We start from the raw sequence: 8,571 nt of genomic DNA, 5'->3' as shown, positions 1-8,571 counted from the left end.
GCATGGCAGTGTCAGGCCAACTCCTGACGTACCCTGGGGAGTGTAGGAGAAGAAGGCAGCCCTGGGGGGAATTTGCCCCCGGGGCAAAAAGCCTTATCTTCTCCACTTACCATTTTCTGGGAGGAGCTGGATCCCAAGACCATGAGGACATCAGGATTAGTTCCTCCGCACACGTCTTAACCTCAGACCCTTCTGAGCTCGGCTTGGCCTGATGGGTTGGCATGATTTTGATGTTGGGGTTTTTTTTGGGGGGGGTGAGCTGGCCCCCCTTATCCTTCCACACATCCCTCTCACCTTCCCATGGCCTGAGCCACCACCCAGGTGAGATTCTCAACAGGGGGATAGGACACCCACCACTCACTCTCGTCAGATGAGCAGCCGCACCCACCACGGTTTTGTTAAGGCAAGAAACGCATTTATTGAGAGCTAGCCCCATGCCAAGGCAGGCCAGGGAGCTTCCCGCGCCATCCAGTCCCTCACAACAACCCTGTGAGGTAGGTGTCCTGACCCTGCACAGTCAGCAGGTCTCCCAAGGTCTCAGGTCCCCCAAGGCAGGGGCCAGGGCACAGGCTGCCCATGCATCTGACCCACGGGTCAGGCCAGTTCATCAGTCAGAAGGGAGTGCTGAAGAGAGGCCAGGGCGGGCACACCCTCCATGCAGGGGTGGCCCCAGTTCCAGAGCCGTGAGTCTTTGGGTCCCACCTGTCCATGGCTGTGGAAGCTGAGAGAGACACAGGTGCAGATGAAGGCCACCTGCTCCTGGCCTCTGAGTGGATGGGGCAGGGTGGGGTGGGGGGAGGGGAGTGAGCAGAGTCCTTTCCAAGGAAGAAACCAGGGCAGTGAACAGCCATTGTGGGGCGGGGGAGACACCAAGTCACCAGTTCTTGCCCCACCTACTGAGCTCATCTCAACACGAAGTGTCCCACATGTTGCCCCCACCTCCACCTCCCCATCCCACCCCATCTACAGGCTTCCAGAAACACCACTCTAAGTCTGCCATCTCTCTCCCAACCTGGTCACTTCGGGCTTACCTCACCTAACAACTCTAGATCATTCGCAAAACTTTGGGCTTTTCGAAAGACCCCAGCCCCCCAGTCTCCCTCTTTTACTAAAAATATCTCCTCCTCCTGGTTTTCTAAAACTTGGCTCCATGATTCAAATTTCTGCTTCAACCTCTTCCACTTTGACCTACCCATTGAATCTCAGATCTGAACAAAGTGAACACCACCCACCAGCTCTGTCTCCTAGAACAGGCTGGAGAGTCCTGCTCTGTTGCTCCCACCGTTGCCAATATCCCCATGGGCATGGGACTCTCTGGACCTCCAGCCTCTGGAAAGGCCGCCAAGAAGGTGAGGGTATGTGTAGACCAAGTCACAAATCGTATAGAGCCACACGAAGAATCTCACCGGACCTCACAAAAACTACACCAGGTAGGGGGGAACTATCTCCACGTTACAGGTATGGGGCCCAGGGTGTGGGGCCCAGCTCAGCCCTGAATGCTCACATGCTAGTGTGGGTGTCCAGCACCTTCGCCACTGGTCTCCGTGGGGCTTGGTCTCTATGCCCATTTGTATAAAGGCTAACCAACAACAGCCCTAAGACTCGAACCCAAACCTGCAGAACCTCAAAGGCCCCACTCCCACCTTGGCTTTGTTCTTCACATGAGTGAGAATGTGAAGGGAAAATCAAGATCTAAAGTCCAAGTGACCCCAGTTGCCTCCCTGACCAAAAGTCCCACCCAGATCCCTCAAATCACAAACCCAAGACTCATCCTCCTGCTAGTGAGATCTAGCTGCCACTGATGTTCAGCTTACTCTTCTGCAAAATGGGTCCCCAGCCCCCGACCCACCCAACGAGCTAAACAAAGAGCAGAAGGTATATGAGTCCCAGGGAACTCGCCATCAGACCCACGACAGGTACTAAAAGCAACGGAAAGGAACAATGGGGAACTCCAGCTTACTGCCAGAAGGAGGAGGCATTGTAGCCCACCTGCCCCTGCCCTAAAAAGGCTCCCCAGTAGCACCCTCCTCCTGCCTTCGCATCATCCCCACAGTTCTTCCCTGGCTTGCCCACAGCTTTCCTGCCCCCCCCCCCAAAAAAAAGCAAAGCTGCCAGCAGCCTGAGATGGTGGGAGAGAGTGCAGGCCGCCAAGGGAGAGAAGAAGCCACTCATGAATCAACAAATATTTACCCTGGCCTGCCTTGCTAAGCACTTTCTGAGTGCTCCACCCATGAGCATGCTACAGGGTCCATTGACTACTGGAAACCATCTGAGAATAAAATCAGAGCTACCTTTTTATTCACTTACAACCCCCAACAGAAGAGCATACCCAGTTAGGACCCCCCATGGCACCGTGGGGTCCTTACAGATATTCAGCCTTTCGTCCTCACTACAACCCTGGGAGGTAGGCCTTCCGGTGGCCCGTGGCTTGGAGAAAAGGAAACAGCATCAGAGAGGTGAAATGGCAGGCCCACCACTGGGCAATTAAATTAGCAAGTGACCCCCAGGGCCTGATAGATTCTAAAGGCGGCGCTCTAACACGAATCAGATAAAGTTCCATTGCAAGGGCACTGGAGACAAGAATTCTGGCTTTACAAGGGCACAGGCCATACACAACACCATAAAAATACAATACAATTATTAACAGGTTAAATTTTGACTAAAAATACAATCTCCTAGTAACGGTTATAAACATCAATGCTTGCATTTATTTGGTTACAGTTTTACCATCTATTTATCTATCCTTCCATCTATCTATCCATGCATCCAAACATCCATCCATCCATCCATCTATCCATGCATCCAACCATCCACCTATCCATCCATTCACCCATCCATTCATCCATCATCCATCCAACCATCCATCTATCCATGCATCCAATCACCTATCCATCCACCCATCCATCCACTCATCCATCCATCCATCCATACATACATACATCCTACCATCTATCCAACCATCCATCTATCCATTCACCCAATCATCCATCCACTCACCCATCCACCCATACATCTACACATCCAATCATCCATCCATCCACTCATCCATCCATTCTACCATCCATTCATCCATCCAACCATCTATCCAACCATCCATCCATCGACTCATCCATTCTACCATCCAACAGAAAAGGAAGATACACATCCACCACTGGCCAGGCACTGTGCTAGGCACCAAAGCAACTGGCAGCATTAAATGCCCAGTTGTTGTCACAGGGAGAGAGGAGGTTGGGGAGGGGATGTGCAGCATCTTTGCCACTGGAGCCAAATGTTTTCAGGAGAGAGCATTTGTTGACATGTGCTAAGTGCCACCCACAGGCCAGGCAGTGCCAGACACTGCACCACAATCAGGAGGCCCCACTAAGCATACTGTTATAGAGTGGAGCATGAATGCGTACCCCAGGGAGGAGCGGTCCAAGGGCATGACCCCCCCCCCAGAGTGCTCCTACCCCGAGTATGAATGTCCCTTCCAAGATGATAACTCACATGTCACCTTAAAATAGCCTACGAATCAAGCGCCCCTCGAGGTATGCCTCCTTCTTTAGAAATACATTTTCCCCTGAAGCTGCCTGGGTCAGGCTGCCTGGGCACCCATACCCTTCACCCCCCTGGGGCATGCATCCCACCCTGTAGGACTCACAGTTGAAAAGCATAGTTACATGGGTCCTCACAACAGCCCTGTGAGGTGGGCACATGGCCTCCCTCGCCAAAATAAAAGATATGAGTTCTTACAGTATGCACAAGCCCCGCGTGTTTGTCCAGTTCAAGGGGTCTAGCCACACCCCTACCCTTGCTCTCCCTGCAAGCAAGGCCTCTTCTCACCCCAGGAATGAGGCCCGAGTCTATGGGAGCAGCAGGGAGCTAAGCAGACCCATCCACAGTCCCATCCAAGGGGGTCAGCCCCGACCAGGGGCAATCCGCCCACAAGGGCAATCATCCCCTCCCGACCACTCCCCTTAAATGGAGTCTAACATTCCCGAAACTCAGAGGGGACAGAAAAGGCTCTAAGCTCGCCTGCGTGAAGCTGAGGGTGTTCTAATGCCTCGAGGTTGTACCCTTCCAGAATCAGCTGTTCATCTCGGATCAACACCCCTACTCTACCCCCCCCACCCCCACCGACTCTTTCTCCAGCTCTCCTCAGGGCCTCTCAAGGATCTGGGATTTGATTTTCTGAGCACCCACAGAACACAGTTTGCTGATTATTAATCAACTGAGTTTGGGAAGGAACAAAGTTGGAGAGGGCAATCAAACTTTCCAAAGGCCTCGGCTGCACGAGGCAGAGCAAAGCTGGCCTTGTGCGGGGACAAACGGGCTGGTCTCTCCTTGCTAAACAAGGACGGGGGCAGGAGGGGCTCTACTGTAGCACCAGCTAGTTCGGTAGCAATGTCTGTCAGCTGTGAGGGAAGGAAGGAAGGAAGGAAGGAAGGAAGGAAGGAAGGAAGGAAGGAAGGAAGGAAGGAAGGGAGGAAGAGGTTGCATCCACTGCCATGTGGTGGAGGTAGCTGAAAGGGCGGAAGGCAAAGCTCATGGCGGGGCGGGGGAGGCCCATGCGCCAGGTAGGGAGAAGGCTGGGGAAGGTGAGAGTCACCTGGGAGCGGTGTGGGATGCAGGGCAGCGCCCCAGGCGAGGAGGAAGCGTGTGAGGACCGGTGGCACTCACAGCTGGGCCGTGCTCAAAGCAGTGACTGGAGGAGGAAGCTGTACATGGGGACATGTGCTTCATGACCGCAGCCCATGGCGCGAGGCAGCCCGCCCCGAATGAAAAGGTTTGCTTTCCCCGCGAGGTACAGGCGAGAAGCGCCAGGTCGAGAGATGTTGGCCAGATGCATGGATGGATGAATGGGTTCAAGTCAAGTCCAAACCGCCATCGGCTTCCCAAGCATCAGTGTGGAGATGGGCATGTGGATGGGGACTCATTCAGGCAAACAAGACTCAGTGCTATAGTAGAGGGGCCGGGGGCGGTCAGTGATGCCCTCTGCCCAGGCGGGAGCGTGCTCTGGAAAGCAGGGGCCAGCCTTCCATGGGACTAGCGCCCCCCCACCCCACCCCCGTCGAATGCCCCCTTCCCAATGGCTGTGGCTGCCTTTGGAGTGCAGCCGACTTTTAGGGTGTGGCCTAAGACTGGTTCTGTGCCTAGGAATCACGAAGTCTTTGGCTCAATTGAAGGGAAACTCAAAGAAGACGCCCACCAGACCTAATCCTAAAGGTTCCACTCATCCATTTAGACCCAAAGGCCACCCCAGAGCTGATCCATCAGGACTGGGGCTGGGGGTAAGAGCTCACAAGGCAAAGGGCCAAGGGGTCAGCTCCAACCCCCCTGGGTGTTGCTGTCTGCTGTGTGCCTTCGGGGGGTGGGGGGGATGGAGGACCCAGGTGACTAGCCTCCCTAGGGGGGGGGATGATGAGGGTGTCAGAGATGGGCTGGTAAGAAGGCTGCCAAGTGTCCCCAACTGAGCGTTTGGCAGGGTCACCTAGACTCTGAGCGTACAGAGAGATTCCTGCCCCACTGAAGGGTTTAAAAGGGTGAGATGAGAGTTTAGAAACCGTGGGCCCATCCTCTGTCCCCAAGGTGAGAGTGGAAGGTGTCCTGGTCCCTAGCCTCTGGTTTCCAGGACAGAAGCAAAGTTCGAAAGCCAAACAGACCCGAGAGGTCATCTCAGCCAAGCAAATGCCCGTTTCTTAAGTCCCCTGAAACAGACTCTCAAGGACAACCTGCTTGCCTGCCCTTGGAAGGGCTCCAGGTTGTTTCCGAACAAAGGCCATGACCCCTTGAACATGGACAAAGAGTACACAGAAAAACGCCACTCTCCACAAACATGTGTGCGAATGTCCCACTCTCGTTAGTAATCAAAGGAATGCAAGTTAAAAGGGCCGAAATGCGCTTTGTAACAGAGGTAAACTGAGGGAATCTATCTTAAAACAGCCTTCGGAAGATCCGTCAAGATTCATACAAAATTGTCTGGTCTTTCAAACAAGAAATTCACCACCTCAGCATCCCATTCACTGATTCACCATCCCATTCATCCCTCTAAGCGGCATCCACCCATCCTCGCACCAGCCGGGCACTTGCCCACTTTCTCCCACGCCTCTCTCTCCTGCCACCTGTGCATTCCACCACCAGGCAAAAAGCATTGGCAACACAAAGACCACGCAACAAGCTCCTTGCCCTTCAGGGGCTCACAGTCTAGCAGGACAAAGTGACTCCACACGAGGCCGTCAGGGTTGTTCCCTGACGTAGGCAACCATTGTCCAGCATGGGGCGGTCTCAAGAAATGGGCATGTCTAGCCGCTGGTTGTGGCACCATTCACAGTGTCCCAGAAGAAAGATGAGATATGCCCACCCCACCCCCACACAATACCATAGGAGCAGGGGCAGGGGGGTTCCTATACTGCTGTGGTCGTCCTGTAGAACGCAGGGCAGCCAAGGAGGCCAGGAAGACCACCGGGCAGAGAAAAACGCCTGGGACGGACACAAGATGGGAGAAGGCAAATGTCGAGAAGACAGTGGGTGGGGTGAATGAGGGCCAAAGGCAATTGGGTTTAAAAACAATTTTTTTAAAGGTAGCTTTTCGTAAAAAGAAGTATGCTGACTAAAAAATGAAGTATTGGGCTATGGACACATACTAGAAGGGGGAGGGGCGGAAAGATGGGCGTGGTGGCGCTGCGGTATGTTTCTCCTGCTCTGGTTCATGTCATCATGCCATGTTATTGTCTTGTCTTTAGCACACAGGGTTCCTTGGGCTCTAGAAGGGTGGCCTTGGGGCCAACCTTCCACAGGAGGGTGCTGGAAGTCTCGTGGGGCGGGTGGGGAGACTGTCCAGGAGAGCTGTAGTCCAAAGAGGAAAGGATTTGGGGTGGGGGGAGGGGTCCCCTGTCAATGTCAAAGTCAAGTCACAAGATATGTCCTTGTTTTCCCAAAACTCAAGGAAAGCTTGAGAAAAGGGGACAATCACGAGAGGTCCTGATCAGGGAGGAGGCTGGAACCATTGTCGATTGGGGGAAGGGAACACACAGAGAGACCAGGTGGGGAGCGAAGGCAGGAAGGGCCCCCACCCCTGAGCTCCAACCCGTCAGGAACCTGACTTGAATCTCAGAACTCCAGACCCTTGACACGGGCTCTAAGATCACCCCAATAATGCCTACCTTCTCAGGCTCCCCTGGGGCCTTCTCTACCCCCTTTGGCTCCTTGGGTGCTGATGGCAAGTCCTCCTGGAGGTCTTTCTATCCTGCCAACATTACTAGTCCCTCCACTGTCTCCAGGGGAGCCAGGATTGGGACGCTCCTTTCCTGTCACCCCAGGCCTCTAAGTCTCCCAGGTTTCCTGAGCTGGTGCTCACTGCATCATAAACAGTCCCAGCCTTGGCCTTGGAAAGACCCTCCCAGGCCTACCCTGCCTTGAACTTCTCCCACCCCTCCCTTCCTTCCCATGTGTGCCTCTTCAGGGACCCTGAGTTAGCACCCCCAGGCCTCGGGCCTCTGGCCAGGCAGAGCCCGAGGCCTCCAGGTTCCCAAACAGGAGAGCAGAGCCCTGGGGCCCCAGCACCGAACTCGGGCCCATGTGGCCCTGCTCACAGGGGCCCGGACACCTGGTGCTGGAGGCACAAGGGGTGGCCTCAATTGTGGGTCCTCCATCTTCAGAGATGCTACTGGTGTCCCATCAGCTGCCCGGGGGCCGTCCCCAGGTCTCTGCCCACCCCTCCACGGCCTCTGCCCGACAAAGACCAGAGCCTTCCATCCTGTGGCCCACCTCCTCCCACCCCACCTTGGATGTCACCTGCCGGGTTAGCATGGAGTCCCAACCTGAACCTGAGCTGGCCACATCCCTTGGACCCCCTAGCCACAAGTTATTCCACCACCACCCCTGCCCCACCCCAACTCCCCTGGACCCCCCATGTGCTCACTGCCCCCTATCCGGGGTTCCAGCCACATCCCGTTCCTCCCTGCTCAGGGCATGTACTGACGACCCAGCCTGTGGTTGGTCTGTTTTGCGTTTGCTGTCCCCAGTAGGAACAGAAAAGTGGAGTGGGGATGTAGTTCTTGTTTTCACAGATGGACACAGGCATGTGACACACAGTGTCCAAATCCTGCCCACCAACAGAGGAAGAAGACCCAGACAGACGCTGAGTCCCCAGGGGCTGGGATTCAGGAGGAGCAATTCTCCAAGCCTGCCCCACACAGCCCCTGGTTGGTAGGAGTGGGGGAAGGGGGGCGTGTGTGTGTGTGTTTGTGTGTGTGAGTGTGTATACTAGACAAGAAACACCATTTCAACACACAATACAATCGCAAGTTGCTCCCCGAGTACAGAATACACCTTCAAACAGCCAGGGGACACGGAGAAGCCTTGAAACGGACTCTGGGGATGACGCCATAATGTAGGACCATTTCCGCAAAGCCAGGGGCTGAGATGTATCTGCCCATTGGGGACTGGACTGGAGGACGGACCGGGACACAAGTCAGAAAGGTGCAGGAACAAGGCTTGCTGGTGGTCACCCTTTGGGCACCCAGAGCCACCACTGGGCTCCTCCACTGGGTCACCCTGCTGCTCCCTTATCTATCCCCCAAAGGGACCCTG

At 54.9% G+C, this 8,571-nt stretch overlaps 1 long non-coding RNA gene across 1 annotated transcript in view; it reads right to left on the bottom strand.

The window, feature by feature from the left end:
• Nucleotides 1-393: 393 nt before the first annotated feature.
• The window catches only part of LOC142425480 (uncharacterized), a 32,638-nt gene continuing 24,460 nt past the window's right edge, over nucleotides 394-8,571 (bottom strand). Inside the window, exon 6 of the long non-coding RNA XR_012779670.1 lies at nucleotides 394-721. This is a non-coding gene — a long non-coding RNA (uncharacterized LOC142425480). The remainder of the gene's footprint in view (nucleotides 722-8,571) is intronic.

The sequence above is a fragment of the Tenrec ecaudatus genome, chromosome 14 (assembly GCF_050624435.1).
Source record: "Tenrec ecaudatus isolate mTenEca1 chromosome 14, mTenEca1.hap1, whole genome shotgun sequence".
NCBI lineage: Eukaryota > Metazoa > Chordata > Mammalia > Afrosoricida > Tenrecidae > Tenrec > Tenrec ecaudatus.
The sequence above is the reverse complement of the archived record's forward strand: the minus strand, read 5'-3'. Positions and strand labels throughout refer to the sequence as shown.